Here is a 22,200-nt window from a genome sequence, read left to right on the forward strand (position 1 = left end):
TTGGGTAGCCACAAAATAAGTTTAATTTGCCAGAAAAATAAAAGTCGTGTATGTCAACAAACTTTATGTAGAAGTTGAATCAATGACGGACCTGTTGGAAAATCAGTTACGGATCATTGCCATCTAACCTCTGTCTGCGTGGGTTCGAGTCTCGGGTTGGGACAATGTGGGTATGTGAGAAAGCATGCCAGTAGCTTCTCGTGAGTTGGTGGTTCTTTCCGGGGTTTTCCCGGGTTCTTCCTCCACCATTTATACTAGCCGCCATGTATAGCCTATCTTGTGCTGAAGATGACGTTAAACCCTACAACATCAACAACAACAATAACATTTATCATTACAGAAAATGACAAATTGATTGCAAATTACGAAATATACGATAGTGGCACATGATTATATTCAAGGGAGGTCACCTCGGGGGAATTGTAGCAACTTCTTCCCACTGCCGACAATTTTACATAACGATAGCCTCGAACTTTCGCATTATGTCCGCTTTATCAGGGAACCACTTGTAATCTCGTGGGAAATCATAACAAATATAGCAGAAAGTTTCGTAAAAGGTTGTGTCACTAAATGTATTCATATGTTATTGTATATTCAAAAGTACCACCTAAGCTGGTGTACGACGCTCACGGCATTATAAGCATCGCAGTCTCAGATCTGCCGTCGTATTAATCCATTGACAGATTTAGGTCCATTGACAGATTTAGGTATGTGTTGTAATTCTACAGACATTGTTAAATTGGCGTGCATTTGTTTCGTGACTGTTCTACTTGCGACAGGGGCGTGTCTACCCTTTTGGCAGTTAACCGAGCCTTATATATATATATATATATATATATATATATATATATATATATATATATATATATATATATATATGCCCAACTGCTATGGGGAAAAAAACAGTGTTTAAAGTATCAATATGTCTGACTGCTGTGACCAAACATGGTAATTTAGTTTATCACTATCATAACTGGCTAAACAGTCTACAAACTCGCTCGTGTTCGTTTAAATACCACACAAAAGTAATAAAAAAATAAAAAATAACAAAAAAATACGCGTAGTGTGTGTTGTGTGAGTTGGGGATGGGCGAAATAGAGACAATGCGCGCAGAAAGGTTCATAATTGTGTCTCAAAATATTTAACACTGTGTACAGGAGCCAAATTATCGTGATTTTGAGGGAATTTTGGTACAAATAACTTACTTTCAGCGGGTACTATTTCAAAACCTGAAACAGAGAAGTCGTGTCTGTAAAGAAAAGGAGTAAACTCACCTGTTTCAAAAACACGCACACGCACACCTGTATATGGATGTTTGCACTAGTTGCTTGCGATACAGTCACGTGCATTTAGCAAATTCAGTTCCTAATTGTCTTCGTGTATTAACCATAGTAATTAGGACGCTAAACTGATCAATCCCATTAATATTTATCGAAAACAAATCATTCACATGATTTCAAAATCTAAATACTCTCATAAGAAGTGAGAAAATAACTGAAACGCCTTACCTGTTACATCTTCCCACTGTTGTGGTGATCTGTTACATCTGTATTCGGTGTCCTTCACTTACTATTGATCAACGTCATGCCCCGATAATTTAATACCGTATGTACATGATTTGTAGAGCACCAAAAATTGGAACTAGTGGAAAACAGGATCTGGAAAAGAAGGGACGTAGCTATCTACTAAATGTGATTCTTAACTTTGTGTTTTAAGTAATGTCTAAAAATTAAATAAACTTAAATTTAGAGTTCATTTGCTGCATCTGTCTTTCGATCCTTTTTATGACACCTGAATGCAAAAGAGCGATTGTTGTCTGTATTAAAACTCGACACATGTTTGTGTACATCATTTTAGTTACATTAAGAAAGGTGTGTTTGGTGGGGATGGGGTAGAAGCAGTTGTAGTAATTGTATAATAACATTAGCGACAGTACCAGCTGTGGTTGTAGTAACGGCAGTAGTAGTAGTCACCAGTGGCGTCATTAGGATTGGTGTCACCCAGTGCGGTAACTCATGCTGTCACCACCATGGACCTCCTTCCTGCACGAAAATTAATTTTTTTTATAGACAGTCATGTGCGGTAACTCATGATGTCACCCACATGTCTCCCCTTCCTGCACAAAAATAAAAAATCCAAAGTTGTAATGACAGTCATGTGAGGTAACTCATGGTGTTACCCACATGGACCTCCATCCCGCACAAAAATTCAAAACATTTGCTGACAGTCATTTTGGTGTCACCCCCTCTGATGGTGTCACCAGGTACGGTCCGCACCCCCGTACCCCCTAGTGACGCCACTGGTAGTCACGGGTACTATACGTAAATAATTTAAATTTTAACAATTGGTAACTTTTTGTCATTACAAGCTTTCAAGCGTCTTTCCTTTTGTACGTATTTCCTCTGTCAGACAAGGCAGATCATGAACAAAAGGTAAATGGATTCTTCCCTCTGAAGTCCCTTGCAGATAATGCAGATAATGTTATACTCATATTACCTGAATGGTGGATAGCCGGGTATATATCAAATTGTGATCCGCCAATGGCGCAATAATACGAATATATAAACATTCTTTCAACTGCAGTCCTATAGATCAATGATGAATTTCCACTTATTAATCATTAATAACGTATGAAAATAACGATAAAAACGATAAAAGTATGAAAATAACGTATGAAAATAACGATAAAAGTATTAACAGTAACCGTTTTCTACATGAATTTAACATGGTACACAAATTCATCGCAATCCTTTCTTTTTTCCGTTCCCCTCTGCCTTCTCGTGCAAGCCTCATATCCTTTTAATGAAAAAATGTTGTTGTTGTTGTTGTTGTAGGGTTTAACGCCATTTTTCAGCACACGATAGGCTATACATGGCGGCCAGTATTAATGGTGGAGGAAGAACCCGGGAAAACCCCGGAAAGAACCACCGACCCACGAGAAGCTACTGGCAAGCTTTCTCACATACCCACATTAGCCGAATCCGAGACTCGAACCCACGCAGACAGAGGTGAGATGGCAGTGATCCGTAACGGAGAGCGCTTTAGACCACTCGGCCACTCGGGGTCCCATGAAAAATGTATATATCTCGTGATATATCATTGATAAGTGTACATACTATACATATATTCTTTATATTAATATATACACCACATTCATTAAAAATAACAAGGCTTTTAAAGTGTTGGTATAAAGCAATTTGATATACCAATAATATTGTTATATCAAATTGTGATCCGCCCATGGCGCAATAATACACATATACAAACATCCTTGCAATGCAGCCCTTGCAACTGTGTGCTGTCCACTCATTAATCGTTAGCAACGTATGAAAATAACAATAAAAAGTATTAATAATCCCCATTTCCTATTAATTTATTTTGGTACATAATTTCATCGCAATCCTTTCTTCGTTCCGTTCCCCTCCCCTCTCATGCATAAGGGACAAAATACGCAGAAATCTGGAGTGGGAGAGAAAAAGAACTTGGGCTGGATGAAAGCTTTAAAACTGAACTTACACCAAGTAACCTACATGACTATGGTTCGTCTTAACGGCATGTGTGCACTTTCCTTGGGATTCATCTGTAGTGTTTATATAATCAATGATACAAAGATGCAAACACTGTCGACATTATACTGTGAATTTCTCGGTTATGTGATGCACATACCGTGATATATTTAATGCTTTGTTGTTGTTGTTGTTTCTTAAACCTATTATAATTTTCTAAAAATCGATTATTATTAATTAAATATGAAGATGTCCAAAGGCCATCCCTCCCCCATCTCTCTCTCTCTCTCTCTCTCTCTCTCTCTCTCTCTCTCTCTCTCTGGACTGACGTGGCAATATACGGGCGAATATTGATGAAAAGACGAGCGTAGAGAACTTTCGCCTGTCATCCCACGATGTCTCTGGACTTATGAATGTTGCTAAAAGTTAAGTCAAACCGACCAAAGGATGAGAGAGAGAGAGAGAGAGAGAGAGAGAGAGAGAGAGAGAGAGAGAGTAGTTATAGTCCGTAGTACTGTTATTAAAGTAGAATAATGCCTTTGATCAACTGTAAATATATTAAAATATTTTAATTACTTCTTCTTGGTTCGTCATTTCGCTTATTCCACACGAATGTCCATGCGCCGGTACATGAACAGCTGAGCGTTCATGTGAATGGCGTAACCATGTGTTTGTAGTGCTCTACTTTCTTCATTAAAGCCATATTTTATGTTTAAATCATAAGCGTGTCTTATATTGGTTTAATCAATGCGAATAAAAATAGAAACTCAAAGAAGAAAACAATCAACTTATCAATATGCAAAGGTGATTGCAAATTTGATGTGACGGGTTGTTATGCCGCCACTGTGGTAGGTGTGTTATTATGGTTGGGGTGGAGTGCTCCCAATATTATTTTTTAAATTAGTAAAGAAGTTTCACCCAGGCTCGATTTCGGTTGGAAGTTAAATTAGTGAAAGATAGATGTAAGGCTCCGAGCCCCCCAGTCAGCAATGCCGATGGTTAAATGACTGCATATACCAGAAAAGTGAAATTCAACGAATAACAATTTAATGACAATTCAGTGGTCAAATGATTAAAATTTCCCAAGTACTCTCCTTCCGTTCGACCCTGTGATAGCCTATTGCATCATTTGATTAGTAGTGTGAGATAGCTTTCCACCTGTCCTTGTATTCTACTCATCTGTGTATTCTGCTCTCCTATTCATCCAATTCCTTCTCCTCTTCCTCCCGACTTTCTCCAAATTCCTTCTCCTCCTCGACTTCTATATACTCCTCCTTCTTCTCCACTTTCTCCTCCTCGACCCTTTTCCTCCTCCTCCTCGACTCTTTCCACCGACTCGACTTGTCGACTCCGACTGCTCTGCTAGTTGCACTTCCGTCTCCCCTCTTAGAGACTCGGGACTTAACTGAACCGGAAGTTCTGTCCCCCAAAAAGCTTCCTTTACGAAGCTTTGTCTTTCCTGAGAATCTCCTCTCTAAGTTTAACCGCCAAATTACGAGTGGCTTCCTCGGAGTATCTCTATATTGCTCAGCAATCTTCCTAGGCGTGACTATAATTGCACTTGCTAGGTAGAAGTTATAATTCGGATCTAAATTGTTATCACAATTCCGAATAGGTGTCGTTTTGACCCGATCCAACCAAACTTAGCGGGCAATGTCCTTCTCACTGTCTGTCCACGTGGGTAAGGATTTAGAACACGTCCAGTTTCCCTCGCGGGTTCCTCTGATCTAAGGACTAAGCTGTAACACATAGGTGGGAAGTCGCTCCGTCTAACGCTTGTGCCGATCCAAGATGTCGGGTCTTCTCTCTGGCCACGGTAACCTTGCGTAAGTTGTTACCTCTAGCCAGCGGCAATGTTTAGACATCAAGCCATGGCTTGTAATAATGCCTTAGTTTACACACGACTTACGAACTGGGGCTGAGAAATCGTGACTATAAATAGCAACAAAAGGCACAGAAGTACATTTTGTAGCGGATACACTCGGAATGTTAGGAATTCGTTCACTTTGTCAATACACATTTGCCAGTAATTAATCTTAAACTCCGTTCAAAGGGCAAATATGTGTATTTGTATTTGATATAAATAAAATATACGGACAGTATTATGCAGTATCAGTGATATACCACTCGTCTTATAAATTTTTCATGAAAAGGAAACTCTCAAGCCTCGTTTCCATTTAACGAAAAATGTAAACATCTCTTGGTATATCATTGATACAGCGTACATTCTATACATATGATCTATCTATCTATCTATCTATCTATCTATCTATCTATCTATCTATCTGTCTGTTTGTCTGTCTGTCTACAATGTTCATCTGGATTTACAGTATCAACAACCATAAAAAGACAACAAAAAACATGCTATGAGACAAAAATTCCAGTGCAGTCCAAACATGGTAAAATTACCTTTTGAGTGTTTTTTTTACAATGAGCTTAGACGGACCAATCACGAATGTCAGTAAAGCGGATATACAAAAAAAATCACTGTCTCAGTATTAAGATCACAAGAAAAGTTTTGAATTTACATTTTTCAATGCAATTTATCATTTGTCTCGTATTAATGGGACCGTATTTTACGATGCAATATATAATCGGTCTTGTATTTATGTGACCGTATATTATGGAGTTATATATAATCTGTCTCGTATTAATGGTACCGTGTTTTATAATCTATGTTTTTATCGTCATGGGTTTAGTGCCTTTTGTCAGCACAAGATACATTCACTATACATGGCAGCCAGTTTATTTGATGAAAGAAGAACCCGGCAGTACTACTCGAGGAACCACTTACCTTCGTGAAGCTACACATACACACGTTGTCCGAGCTCGAGACTTGAACCTACTCGGACAAAAGTGAGATCTCAGTGATTGGTAAAGGCGAACGCCTTACATCACTTCAAAAACCGCGGCTCGATACGACATCTATTCCATCTCGTATTAATGGTGCCGAATCTTATTATGCGATATATAATGACTCTCGTATTAATAGTACCGTATTTTATTATGTGATATATAAAACTCTCGATGGTACCGAATTTGCCCGTTGTAAAATATAACAATTTCAAACAGCATAGACACAATCATGCTGTTTCATAGTACCTTATCAGCTCAACGTCTACACTGTCCTATTTCTAACCGTCTGCGAGCAAAGTAGCATCTGATCTACTGACGTTCCATCCATTAGAAGGTCTGTGTCTACAGGTGTTGCAGTTACAAGCGTGGTACCGCTCCGGTGGCCTAGTGGTTAGAACGTGCACCTCGGAAGCGGGAGGTCGTGGGTTCGAACCCCGGCCGAGTCATACCAAAGCCTTACAAAATGGTACTAACAGCTGCCTCGCTTGGCGCTCAGCATTAAGAGGTTAGTGTTAGAACTGGTCGGCCTGGTGTCAGGATAATGTGACTGGGTGGGACATCATGCTACGTGTCTGCGGAATGATGCCCCAGTGCTAGACGTCACTATAAACTGCCACACTGCAGACATCGTAGCGATATGACTGAAAAATGTTAAAGCTACGTTAAAAATCTTAATCACACACACACACACACACACACACACAAGCATGGTGTACACAGATATATACTGTACTGTATCCATAATGTTGACGATAATACTGGGAATGTGGAACACAGTGGAAGTATTGGCAATGTAATGTATAATAAGAGGGGTGGGAGTTCTTTATGTTAAACAGAATGTGCGGGAGGAAAAGTCGGTGTTCCGTACACTTTTCGCGTTCACCCTCGTTCAGACTACACCACAAACTGACATGAACATTTGCATTGTAATGTAAGCATGTACGTGTGACGTTCCGGTTACTCTTCTGTGTACATTAGTGGACATTATCGTTTAACTTTTATGGTGTGTAAACATCTGTGCATATACTATGATGTACATCGATTAAAATGCCTGAACATTGATTGGAGTTCTTTCAGGTGTACCTTTAATATGCTTTTTACTTGCTCATTTTTAGTGAAGATTTAGAAAATAAAACAAAACTGAATAAAGAAATTACCTGCACTTGATTAAATATGTTTTACAATTTTAATTAAAGTAATATAATCGAAGCACACCTATCATTATGAAATATTGTATCTGTTTATGCTCATTTAAAGCAGAATGCATGATATAATGACCAAAACGGACAACAAAGCTTTAAAATGTATGTTCCTTTGGCCATTACCTCGCGTATCGTGGGCTTATGACTTCCAATGAACACAGCAAAAATTACATAATGAACAATGCTTGTTTAATGTTAATACCGAGATTAGTTCACCCACTGCTACGAAGTGCCGGCTGTGATAAAGCTCTCCGCCCGTGGATTTCACTATAACCAGAGTACTTGAAAAACCTGACAGTATTATCACAATTCTGACTGTATTGTCACAATAAAATGAGTTTTGGTAGGAAGCTGTCCACTTTACGGATGGCTTCCTGAACAAACCAAAAAGCTTCTAAGACAAAACAGCTTACCACCGGCTCTGCCCATCCAAACAAAGTACTGATTGTATAACCTTTACTGAATTGTGATATCGCTATTACCATCATTTTTACCTCATTCTTCACAATCAGTGTACTAACCCCCACCCACCTGTACTGATTTGTGATATCACTACTACCATCATTTTAGCTAATTCTTCACAATCAGTGTACTAACCCCCACCCACCTGTTCTGAATTGTGATGTCACTATCACCATCTTTTGTAGCTCATTCTTAACAATCAGTCTACTATCCCCCACCCACCTGTACTGAATTGTGATATCACTACTACCATCATTTTTATCCAATTCTTTGCAATCAGTCTACTATCCTCCACCCACCTGTACTGAATTGTAATATCACTATTGCCATCATTTTTAGCTCATTCTTCAAAGTGTAATATTCCCCCACCCACCTGTACTGAATTGTGATGTCACTATCACCATCTTTTGCAGCTCATTCTTCACAATCAGTCTACTATCCCCCACCCACATGTACTGAATTGTAATATCACTATTACCATCATTTTTAGCTAATTCTTCACAATCAGTGTACTATCCCCCACCCACCTGTACTGAATTGTAATATCACTATTACCATCATTTTAGCTAATTCTTCACAATCAGTGTACTATCCCCCACCCAGCTGTACTGAATTGTGATATCACTATTACCGTCATTTTTAGCTCATTCTTCACAATCTGTGTACTATCCCCCACCCACCTGTACTGAATTGTGCATTACGACCAGCCCTTAAGACATATGCGCCTGTGCTCTCGTATACATTTATAAGGGTTATGTCAATGTTGTTTCAACTGTTTCCAACTTGGTTGTTGTCTGGTGAAGTTTTAGTAACTGCATTTTTTTTGCTTGATAAAGTGGCAGCAGATTTAATATTTTGACCGCTCAGATGCAGGAGGTCGCAAGTTCGAACCCTAGCCGAGTTACACCAAAGACTTATAAAAATGGTACAGACCGCTGCTTCGCTCGGCGCTCAGCATTAAAAGGTTAATGTAAGGACTGGTCGGCCTGGTGTCAAGATAATGGGACCCGGTAGGACATAATGGTACATGTCTGCGGCATGATGCCCCAGTGCCAGACATCATTATAAACTGTCATTCGGCAGACATCGTAGCGAAGACAGAAAAATTGTTACAATCAAAATCACACACAAAAAATATTTCACCTATTTGAAAGTACAGTACAGTAATCTAGGTATTCCTATCAGTTAAAATTGGGTCTGACGTATCCATTAGAAGTCATATGGACAGAATAGTGTATTCACCAAGAAGGACGCATACAATGCATTGTACATAAACGAGTATCAAGTGAACACAAATATTAATAAACGCACATCTTATTTTTGGAAATATCTGCCACGGTTTCACAAAGTTGCAGTATTCAATAACTAATTTAAAAAATTACACGGTAGTTGAAATGAGAAACAATACTTTAAATTTTTCCCAGAATTCCGTCTACATTGTCTTGCATGAAGTATGAGACCATCCACCTCATATTTGATTCCAGTTATTGGCAACTTGAACACTTTAAATCATTCCCAAAAAATGGGTGTTAAACGCCTTTCCCTCCGACACTTAGGTAGGCGATCCAAACTGACCTTGACAGGTATCGAACGCGCAACTCTTTAGTAAGGCTCTGTACTAACTCAGCTACTGATGCTCCTCCTTAGATCCAGAAAATTCTTCTGAATTTTCAGGTTGGCATGTTTATTTTTTTTCTCTCGATAATCCGTTTATAGGCGAAATGATAACTTTCACTCTGTGTGTGTGTGTGTGTGTGTGTGTGTGTGTGTGTGTGTGTTTAGACATACCTTTAGTCACTTTGCATGTGTACCTGACTGTCCAGCGCAGAAAAGCTTTGTCCTCGTCTACTACTGTCCCATGCAAATGGCGCAAACATGAATTGCAGTGGAAGCGGGATTACCTAGAGCTGTGTTGCGCACAACAGCTGTCAACCGAAATATTTGATTTCATGAATAAAATATATTCGCTCAACCCAGCCTTTAGAAATTGTCATAGGAGTGTTCACTTTATTGGCGATATGCTCAACCCAGCTTTTAGAAATTGTCATAGGAGTGTTCACTTTATTGGTGATATGCTATATTGATTTTTCAAAACTGTCATCTTAACGCTAAGCTTTATGGACACGCAAGTGATGACATTGTATTGAAAGAATGTTGAATGTTCTATCCTCATAAACTATTATTATTATTATTATTATTATTATCAATACCGTAATTATTTTAGTTAAGGATCCGCAGTAGCTCTGTTGGTAGAGAGTTGTCGCTGTTTAATACTCGCCCAGGACTGCTGTCTCAGCTGGAAATTGTTGTCATGAAAATCATAGACCCTGCCCTCATGGGAACCCGTACCTAAGGACAAGGGGGGGGGGGACAATAGCCCTCCCCCTCTCGGATGTAACCTATAAACATGTTTTAGACAGAAAAAATTTCTACAGGCGCCTTTGCCTGGCCGCTCTCATAATGAAACGGTATTCAAAGGACACAACAGAAATCTATATTGTTAACTGCTTATTTACATCATATGTATGTATGTATGTATGTATGTATGTATGTGTGTGTGTGTGTATGTATGTATGTATAATAGACACACACACATGCATACAGGTCCGTCATAAGGGATAACAGGGAGGCGATACCGCCTGGCGGGCCGAACCCGGAAGGGGGAGGGCGTCATTTCGCGGAGTTTGCGGTAGGTTTTTTTCCGGGGTGGGGAAGCTGAAGACAATGCTTGCCCATCTCTAACAGTGCAAACTGTACATATTCAATTAACCTGTTGACGTAAAAGGCAACTAATATGGACAGGAGCTCGGTGGTTCGCGTTGTGGATTATTCAGTCTCCCCATTGGCTCAACCTAGGTCGGTAACTGTTGCGTGTTCTTGGGTAAGGCATTTTACTCAAACTGTTTCGGCACTAAATAGCCTTGTTGTGTTGCTGTGCCATAAACACCAACACAAATTCATAGTAGACACCACAGAGCAGGTAAACACAAAAATCCCTGCTCATGCATGTATTGGTTATGGTGGTAACAGTGGACATTTTGTTTACGATTTTAAGTGTCTTCGCGAGTCGAGAGTGGTGGATATGCTCTGTTCCACATGGACGACTTTCGGAAATCTTACTGGTATGAAACAATGGAAGAATCGGATAGAACTAGGCTTAATTTAAAGCATACATGCTACCAGTGATGTTACCCTATGATGTTACCCTATGGGTATCCCAGATAGATCCTACCGCCATTACAAAAAAGCAAAAGCTGCATTAAAATGTGTCTCGGAATATTTGAAACAAGAAAATTACATTATTAATAAACATGCTGAAATTGACCGCCATCTTCTAGAACTGCGTTTCCTTGCGACATTATAGAAACTTGCCACCTTAAGAAATGACGTTATTATATTATTTAAGGAGATCCAGTGTATATTTTAGAGCAATGGTTAATTATACTTGGGGGGGGGGGGGACGGGGCGAGTGACCCAGTTGTCTAAGACGCTCACCGTTAAGGATCATTGCCATCTCACCTCTGTCTGCGTGGGTTCAAGTCTTGGGCTCGGCTAATATGGGTACGTGAGAAAGCTTTCCAGTAGCTTATCGTGGGGCGGTGGTTCTTACCGGGTGTTTCCCGGGTTCTTCCTCCACCATTTATACTGGCCGCCATGTATAGCCCATCTTGTGCTGAAAAATGGTGTTAAACCCTACAACAACAAGATCTACTTCGATGCATTGTAATAATTATCACAGCAATATAATAATTACTTCGAGGCCTTGTAATAATTATCACAGCAATATAATAATTACTTCGAGGCCTTGTAATCTTTCTCAAATAATCACGTAAATAAAGAATCTTTTTTTACACGGATTTGAAAATATATTTTGACCAATGAAAATTCATGAAAAGAGTGCGTTGATGATACCAGTTACAGTAGAATACCCTTTGTGACTCTTACACGTTGATCTTAGTAAAGCAGAAGGCTATGACAATCTAAATTCCGGATAATTACATGTGGGTGCAGAGCCAGATCGGGAGAGGGAGTCAAGAGTTTCCGCCCCCACCCGCTAAAACAAAACTATACACAGGCAGAAAGGTACAGTCACTTATCACTTGAAATTTGACCATCGTTTTATTCTTGCATACGTTTGATGGGTATTATGTACACTTTGAGTTGAAAGACACACAGACTTAGTATTTGATGCCCTTTCGAGGAAAGTCGGGGCCCTTTTGAAAATTTGTAACACCTTGATTTGGGTAGCGACCTATGGCTTAGGAACCATTGCCATAGACGAACCCTGCAATCACCCCCTCCCCCCCCCCCCCCCACCACCACACACACACATTTATCCTCAAACTTAACTTGGCGCCCTAGGCAACCATCTAGTTCATTTATACGGACTATAAACGGGCCGCTCCTGGTCAAATATGATGTGCTGTGTTATTTTTTTCTCTTCAGTTTAACGATACTGGAATTAATATCAGGAATTCGAAGGTTTTGCTAACATGTGCACATATATACGAAGTAGGGTAATTTACAAAGTAGGATATCTTAAGCTTTTCATGTTAACAACGGAACATGCCAGGGCAGTATTTTATCCCCCTTTGATGTATTTTGTCTTCATAAATGAGCTCCAAAATACGTTTACGGTGTCTAAAGATGTTCTTTATGTCTACAATCGGCTGTGTTTATGTCAAACTGTGACCGTGTTTATACCCAACTTTGGCCGTGTTTATGCCCAACTTTGGCTATGTTTATGCCCAACTTTGGCCGTGTTTATGTCCAACTGTGAGCGTGTTTATGCCCAGCTTTGGCCGTGTTTATGTCCAACTGTGACCAAGTTTACGCCCAACTTGGCCATGTTTATGCCCAACTTAGGCCATATTTATGCCCAACTTTGGCCATGTTTATGCCCAGAGGTGTAAGACAATAAACATCTTTTGTCGTTATCTAAAGCGTTTCATTGATATATTGAGTATTTTATATAATTACTCAATTCAACGGATGGTGAGATATAACTCTAAGAATAGTTGTATCGTTGTAATTAATGAATTAGTTTCGCAATATAGGAAAACATGGAGGGTTTTGTTTTTCTAAGGCTTTAATATTTTTGACGTTCTTTTTTCTACGTCTTTTAAAGAATAAACATACATAAATGTCTCCAGGAAAACATTGTGAGGAAAATAACAACGAGGCTAAAGAATAAACACTGTGTATACTAGAGGTTCAGCAGTGATTACAAGAATTTAAAGATATGTGTAAATTTATCAGTACATAAACAAAGGACATTGTAATGGGTGTTAATCTTTATTTATTTAGGGAAGCTAATATGATACAAAATCAATGTTTACCATTTTTATATACGCTTATGGTAAATATTTCACGCTCCTTTTAAAATTTTGTAGCTTCGAGAATTATCAGTGTTGCTTACTAACAAAATTACCAAATAAGAAACTAAGCAACTAATTAACTAATTACCAAGTAATAAAGTAAGCAACGTATTAGTTATCAAGCAAGAAAATAAATAAATAACTAATTAAATAAAAAAATGATTAAGTTCAAATGAAGGCAAAAATTGTATTAAAAAAACCGAATTCAGCTTGTAATGGGTAGTTTATTGTTGATAAAGTTTTAGAAATAAAATAATGTATGAAATTTGACTTGTTCAGTGTTGCACATGTTCAAGGTTTCTATTTTTATAGAATAATTAAAATATTTTCTTTATTCGGATTTTTTCTATGCCTTGAAATATTGACTTTTGAAGAAAAAAACTTGGGAGTGAGATTTCGAGCAGCAGTTGTTATTAAAATTACATGAATATGGACTTTAATATAACTACCCATTTTTGGGCTATGATATAATTTAATTTAAACGTCTGATTTTAATTTATACATGCACGCGTACACATTTAGACAGCACAGTGAGTTTTTTCAATGACTGAAATATTAATGAAACTTCCATTATTGGTATTGTGAAAATTTAAATACTTACACGTTTGCAACAGTGTCAGGATCTACTGAAGCTTGCCCGGAAACAGTTGATATTGTTGAGGTTTGGAAATTATATAAAGAATTCTATTCAGGAATCCTTCATAGGGACTGACTCCCTGCTGATCCAATAGAATTTTCAGTAATCTAATATAAAACCGTTTCTCTGTTCTGATTATTGAAACCGTCCCTAATATTCTTGAGACATAACATAATTTTCAAGATGGCCGGATTGGCACAACATTCATGTAGGACCAACTTGACATTATAATAAAATTGTAGGTGAAATTACATGTCGATATGATCTTCCATTCAGGAAGAGTAGAAATGCCTAAATTTGCAATGTAGACGTCACGACAATAATATTCAATTAAGATTGAAATTATTTCCAGCTAGAATTAGCTAGATATCATAAGAAATCTTTTGGTGAATTCATGTTTGTCAAGGTGACCATCCATTCAGGAGGAGTCGCCATCACAAGGTTTAAAGATGGATGACATGGCGGCCATGATGGATGTCAGATCGGCAATATTTTTAATAGGACTAACAATACAGCATATGAAGTTCTTTGTAAAACCCCAATTAAGACACGTAGCAATAAAAAAAATCAATCTGGCGGCCACATTGGATTTCAGGTTTGGACCATTTTTATTTAAATTCAGCTTAACATCGTGATAAGTCCGTTACTGAAAAGCCCATGTTGACGTAACCATCTATTCTAGGGAAGTCGTGAAAACAAGATTGTCACGACTGGGGTTCTGGTGGTCATATTGGAAGTGTGAGAGGGATTATTTTCCTTTATGACTAACTAGACATTTCTCTGTGTGTATGTCTCTGTGTGTTGTTGTTGTTGTTTTTGTTGTTTAATGCAATCCTCTAAATAGTTTAGGAGATGTAGCGGTATCAAACTTGCATTAACCGACGGACGGACAATATGTAGTCCCATAATCCTTTGACTCAACTAGCTCTGGTTTACAAAAGAACTAATAGGAAATTAGTTTAGTCCAAATTCTTTTTTGAAACGACGTTTAGCGTAAAATATGAATCTAAAAATTACTGCAGCTTCTAACAATAGCATTGAATTTACGTCACTCGATGATTAAAATACAAAATGCAATAATTTCATGAATTTGTTACAAGTCCTCGTTATCGAGCGTTTGGGATAAAAAATTCGACTTCATACACATGTAACGCGTTTGTGTAGGGATCTAATAGATTTGTGCCGTACAATGTAAAGGTCGTTTTTACTTAAGCAGACATTTTGGGTGAATGGAAGAGAGGCAATGGTTAACTTTCTCTTTTACAAGCTGAAATACGTTTTGTTGTAGTTCTGTGTAAATTTATTGAAATATGGTAATACATATGTTGGAACTTTACGCTGAAAGTGTACATTCGTCTGACGTGCTGTTATGACACGTATTCTTAAAATACATCTACTGTCAAAATTCAAAAATACGCAACGGCAGCCATATAGTTTGAATTTATTTGTTATGCTTTTCTTTTTTTTTACATAGATATCTTGTTTTCCAAAATCATTTATGTAAGGAAACATTTAAAGCTCCAAATGAAAACCTGAGTCATCCCATAAATGTAGCCCGCAGTTATCTTAGCTCATCGAAAAGGTCCCACAAAATACTCAGAATAACAGAATTACATTAAATTATAAAATAAATAATATTAATATGCAATTAACACAGCTTTGTATATTTCAATTACCCTCGCATCTAAAGGCCACGATTATTCTGTAGAATGTTTGCTTACTAATATTTCATAATAATTTTTGTTCTACATTGTTTACCACTTTCCCACACACTCCACAGCTTTCCCAACCCCATAAGCCCCACAGAAACAACAAAACTAAACAAAATGCGGATTAACCCATTCCCATGCAGTATAAATGCTGTAGTAAACGCTATGCGTTATACAGTATGCATGGACCTATCAGTCCTTGCTCATTTTGATGAAATTTGCATTTGTGTGTGTGTGTGTGTGTTTGTGTGTGCATGTGTGTGTGTGTGTGTGTGTGTGTGAGAGAGAGAGAGAGAGAGAGGGAGAGGTGGGTGGATGTTAGTTACCTGTATATAGGCATGCACACCACTAATCTTACATACACACTCTCTCGCCGTCAGTAGACAGATAACATCAAGAGCCGTCCTGTTTTCTGAACGTCTAAAGTCGAGCAGCCTTGTATTTATCATGTATGTTTGCTCAGAGACCTTAATGGTGGAGACTGTGCTATCCTCTGGCACTGATCATCACTGTTGTGTACAGTTTAGTTTATACGATACATTATTAAACAGGCCACGTGTGTCATCCACAGGTACCCCCGGTAGCTACCTTGTCATCTAGTCAAATGATTTATTTTACCTACTTATTTCTACATCTCAATACTGTTCTAGCACGCAACCATTGCCAGGTCCGGGGACAAATTCACGGGACCACCACCATCGACGGGCAAGTTGCATTTCTGCTACAACTTTGCTCAGCAATATCTTTCGATTTAATACTGAACTATTGACAATGAATCTAGTACCAAATGTCATAGACTCAAACACATACCAGTCTGGACCGCCGGCTATTGCTATCGATGGTCAAGGTTTGAGACATGACTTGTTTTCTTACACACAGAAGGCTTGCTGCATATAGAGGGCTGATGTTCGTTACTATGTTTGACTCGGATCACAATTATTTTATTTATACAGTGTATACAGTCTCTACATGTGTTTGTCCATACTGAACATTCCACTGTGTACAAAGCCATAAAAAAAAGCATATGTTAATCTAAAGTACCTTCAAAGATGAACTCAGGGTGAAGTTCTTGTCGTAGGTTATCAGACATTTTTCGAGATGTTGGACTGCAAGCAAGGAACGAAAGCTAAAGAACGAAAAATTATTACCAATAACGTATGCTATTTCGACTTTCATAGGTTTATACCGATGATTAAGAGTTGTTATGTTTAATAGGGCGACTTTCATTGGTCGATACTTATATGTAGGAGTGATTATCATTACTCTAGCGACTTTCATTGGTCGATACTTATGTGTAGGAGTGGTTATCATTACTCTGGCGACTTTCATTGGTCGATACAAGGAGTGTTTTTTTTTTCTTCTTCTCCTGCTCTGGCGACATTAATACGGTCTATGCTGAAGAGTAGATATGGTTAGCTCTGCCCTAGCGACTTTCATATCGCCCATGATGTTGAGTGGGGATGGTTAAATCTGCTCTGGCGACTTTCATATCGCCCATGGTGCTGAGATGGCGGGGATGTCTTTGCATTGGCGACTTTCGCACGACCTGTACTGATAAATATGTTGGTTATCGCTGGCGATAAGTCTATTGTCAATAATAATAATAATAATAATAATGAGGACTTTGTATAGCGCCTAATCTTTAAAAGCTCTAAGCGCTTTACAACATTAGACAACACCTATAACATAAAAAACATATATAATGATATTATTACAGAAAGCAAACACCATGAAATTAGGAAACAAAAAAAACTGTAAATATTTAAGGTTGGGAACATTATTAGGTCTTTAAGTTTGTTCTTGCAGTCGAAATATGCGAGTTTTAAGAGCACTCTTGAATGGGATCACCGTGTCTTTGTGTCTAGTTCAGTGGACAATTCATTCCACGTTGCTGGGCCCTGGTATGCAAAAGAACATTGTCCATATGACTTGGTTTTAGTAGTGGGAATATTCAGTATACGATTCTCAGAAGAGGAGCGTAAGTATCTTGCTGGTGTTTACACATGGGTGAATTCGGATAGGTATGTTGGACTGGAGTCCGTCAGTGAAACGTAGCACAGAGAACAAATTTTGTGTTTGATTCTGGATCGAATGGATAGCCAGTGCAGGGTACATAGCAGCGGGGAGGTGAGCTCTGATCGTGGTACTCTAAGTATGATCCGAGTAGCTGTGTTTTTAACTTTTTGAAGTTTCTGAAGTAGATATTGAGATGAAGCAGACATAATTCGGTTACAATAGTCCTGTCTTGAAAGTACTAATGATCATACAAGTGTTTTAGTGGCATCAACTGAAAGATATTTGCGAATGGAGCTGATGCGTCTCAGCTCAAAATATGCAGCCTTGCATATGTTCGTGACATGTTGGTGCAATGTGAGAGTACTGTCCAGAGTGACACCTAGGTTTCGTACTGATTATGTGAATTTAATGTTGGTGTTACTGATATTTATTGTTTGAAGTAAAGGATGTGACTGAGAAAGTATTTCTGTTGTGATCCGAATGGCCTCAGTTTTATCATCATTCATCTGTAGCTTGTTACATGTCATCCACGACTTCACATCAGAAATGCACCTCTCTACACCTTGGATGGTAGCATCAACTTCAGTTGGGTGGCTAGATTTGTATATTTGGGTGTCGTCGGCGTACAATTGGTGAGACACTGGATGATGACTTATGACACTTGAGAGCGGCTGAGTGTATAGAATGAAGAGAATAGGTCCAACAACAGACCCCTGTGGAACACCACAACATAGATTAACTGGGCTGGAGTGTATTCCATTTGAAGACACAATTTGTGTCCTGTTGACCAAGTAGGACTTGAACCACAGTAAGGCTGTTTCATAAATGCCAAATACATGCTGGAGACGGTGAAGTAATATATCATGGTCAATTGTGTCAAATGCTGCAGACAAATCAAGGAGGGTGAGAAATGTAATCTTTCCGCTGTCCAAAGCAGAGAGAATGTCATTAACTTCTTTTAGACGAGTAGTTTCAGTATTGTGGCAATGGTGATATGCAGATTGTACATTGCTAAAAAGACTGTTTGAATTCAAATGAGATACAAGTTGGGATAGAACAACATTTTCTAAGATTTTTATATGAATGGGAGATTAGAAACTGGGCGGTAGTTCTTTAAATCGTTATGACCGAGGGTTGGTTTCTTCAGCAGAGGCTTTACAATGGCGGTTTTGAAAAATGATGGGAATTCCCCAGATGAGAGAGAGAGGTATTAATAACATCAGTTAGTGAAGGTAATACTAGATCTAAGCACTCAATCAAGCAGTGATGTTGGAATTGGATCAAGTTCACATGATTTTGGTGCACTCTTCATCACGACTGTACGTACTAAATCCATAGAGACAGGTTCAAATGCTGCTAATGGTCGCCGCTGAAATTCTGTATCCCAACTGAATGGTGACGACGAGTCAATTGAAATTGTGTTGTAAGCTTATCTCTAATGGTTTGTACTTTGTCACGGAAGAAATTTGCAAACAGGTCCGGAAGGTCGACTCGAGAGAAGGTAGTTGGAAGTGGTGTACATTTGTTCCTTGACATTAGCTTGTTAATAATCTCGAAGAGCTCTTTGCAGCTGGAACTTTCAATGATCTTAGTACTGTAGTGCGATGATTTTTCTGCATGGACTATGTTTGTGACGTTCTTTTTAGCGGTTTCATAGATTTGCTTATGAATAGTGAGTCTAGTGGAAAGTCAAAGCCTCTTAGGTTTGCTTGGATGTCATGCATTAGTTTGGTTCTATTTATCATACGGAGGTTTCTCTTAGTAGCAGATAAAGGTGGAGGGTTAGGGACTGATACGTCAAGATGGCATATAATGCAGAGGTGATCTGATGCAAGGTCATGGGATACCAGGGAGGACCATAAAATGTTATCATCAGGTCTATGAAGAATCCAGTCTAAAATGTGACCATGTTTATGGATGGGTTGGTTAACTGACTGTTTGAGGTTGAAAACATTAATGGAATCTAGGAGTTTTTATGACATTCAATCAACTCCGACCTATCAGTATCCACTTGACTATTGACCAATCAAGTCGCTATTCGCATGTACAGCCTAACGTCATCTTCCTTTTACATGTTACATGTATATGATCAGCTGCGAGAAGTTCAAACACAGAAAACTTGAACACCTGTTTGGATTTTACTGCAGAACATGTACAAATTTGCATCGTTATAACTTTGCCTAATTTCAGGAGATGGGCAAATAGACAGAGAGAGAAAACAATACTGAAGTTAGGGAATCTTATGAATTTATACTTTTTTTTGTCTGCGATGTAAGTTGAGTATGTATGTATGTATGTACGTATGTATGTATGTATGTATGTATGTATGTATGTATGTATGTATGTATGACATGCTGCTCAGAAGACAGTACTTTTTCGTCTAAGAAGGAAACCTTCAGCTATATGAAGAAGTCTGTCCCATACAAAATCAGAGAATTGCAACACGTGACTGAGCATTAAGACGGATGAGAATTAGTACTTCGCAGACAAAAAGAACATGAACAGGTTCCCTGACGCTTTGAAGACAATCTACGGACACATTCATCAGGAATTTTGCCTTATCCGGCACTTACGTACTCACAGAAACAAAACTAGTCAGTGATGGCATGGTCATCTTAGAAGACTCAAAGATCGAACAACAACAATGGATGGATGGATGGATGTACTTCTTTTATAGCTTCATAGATTGTATTGCGGATGATGGAAGTAGGGAGGGAATGGTCGATTAATTTTGGTGAGCATAGATGCCTGCAAATAGTGGCAACGTTGGGACGCTTACTCCCACCACCTGATTTTATATCTAAACATGTTTTTGCCTAAATCCGTAAAACACAAAAGCTGACCACTACATGTTTGCCCCCCCCCCCCCCATAATTCTGCGGGCGCCTTGTTAGTGAGGGAGGTGAATGGGGCAGATATGTGGCTGTTTGTGTTGGATTAGGCATAAGTGCGACAGAGCACGATTCTACTAGTGAGCTCTGTATAAATGTATCGATAATCATTAACTTACTGATTCATAAAACTGTATTTGGTTGTATTCATCTTCATTTAAACGTTTACCAAAGTTATTCGTGGTATAGTACAAAACTGGAACATTCATACGGGTTACCAAAGTTTTACATTGTCTTGCAAAAATCTCGAACATTTTAAGATATGAATCTCTGATAAACATGAAACTAAGAAGAATGTCTTTATTGTGAATTAGCAAAAATATCAGCTCTTTCTAACAACATTATTGTGAAATATTAAAAATATTAACTCCTTCTAAAGGCATTATTGTGAAATATTAAACATATTAACTCCTTCTAAAGGCGTTATCAGGAAATATTAAAAATATCAACTCCTAAAAAAAATAATTGTGAAAATTAAAAAATATCAAGTCCTTCCTGAGACGTTATTGATTTAAATTCAACTGATTCCATTTCTTTGTTGCTAGAAATTCTGAACCCGGGACTAATAGACGCTCTGCTACTGTTTCCTTGTCCCAACCAGGGACCAACAGACACTCTACTACTGCATCCCTGTCCCATTCCGGGACTAACATACACTCTACTACTGCATTCCTGTCCCAAACCGGGACTAACAGACACTCTACTAGTGCATTCCTGTCCCAACCCGGGACTAACAGACACTCTACTACTGCATCCCTGTCCCAACCCGGGACTAACATACACTCTACTACTGCACCTCTGTCCCAACCCGGGACTAACAGACACTCTACTACTGCATCCCTGTCCCAACCCGGGACTAACAGACACTCTACTACTGCATTGCTGTCCCAACCCTGGACTAATAGACGCTCTTATACTGCATCCCGGTCACAACCCCGGACTAATAGACGCTCTACTACAATATCTAAGTCCAAACACGTGACAAACAGACGATCTACTACAGTATCTATGTCCGAACACAACACTACATAATTTCTGCAAAGATATTAGAAAATAAAAATACAGTAACACTGCAATATCCACTTTATAGTTATTGTCAGCAGGTTTAATTGGATGAGTTAAATCAGTCACTACTCAATCACTGCTATATGCAGAAGCATCATAAAACACTAAAATGAATGTACATGAGAGGGCAAACATGTTGCGTATTTGCTGGACAAAATGTGGGTAACCATTACAAAAAGTTAAACCGAAACAAACTAGACTAAATTAAAATAAATAGAAAAAGATGAGACCAGTGGTAGAATAATGTACTTTTTTAAAATGCAAAATGAACGCCAAAACTTTACAGTAAACATTGAACTTTGACCTCAAAATCGGAGCTTAGTCTTTACCGTAGCATTAGAGCGTAGTGTTCGTATATGATCTTAATAATTGTCCTAAAACTAAAGAGATGGACATCATGAAACAGTCCACTCTTCTAAAATTCGATATGCCATTGATTCAAAGCAGAAATAGGGCGCCGAGTGGTCTAAAGCGCTCA

The 22,200-nt window shown here is 38.5% G+C and overlaps 1 protein-coding gene across 3 annotated transcripts in view; it reads right to left on the reverse strand.

Annotated features, from left to right (window-relative positions):
• LOC149777416 (core alpha-(1,3)-fucosyltransferase-like) overlaps positions 1 to 16,914 on the reverse strand; it is a 30,642-nt gene extending 13,728 nt beyond the window's left edge. The window contains exons 1-2 of one of the 3 annotated variants that reach the window (XM_089942035.1): positions 16,792 to 16,914; positions 1,509 to 1,658 (exon numbers count right to left, since the gene is read on the reverse strand). The gene's annotated coding sequence lies outside the window, so the exon portion shown is untranslated. Of the gene's footprint in view, positions 1 to 1,508; positions 1,659 to 9,814; positions 9,902 to 16,076; positions 16,641 to 16,791 lie in introns of those variants that run through there. The other 2 variants (XM_089942036.1, XM_089942037.1) reach the window with 2 other exon arrangements.
• Positions 16,915 to 22,200: the final 5,286 nt, after the last annotated feature.

The sequence above is a fragment of the Sinohyriopsis cumingii genome, chromosome 18, assembly GCF_028554795.1.
Source record: "Sinohyriopsis cumingii isolate HCF-2022 chromosome 18, ASM2855479v2, whole genome shotgun sequence".
In the NCBI taxonomy this organism is placed as follows: Eukaryota; Metazoa; Mollusca; class Bivalvia; order Unionida; family Unionidae; genus Sinohyriopsis; species Sinohyriopsis cumingii.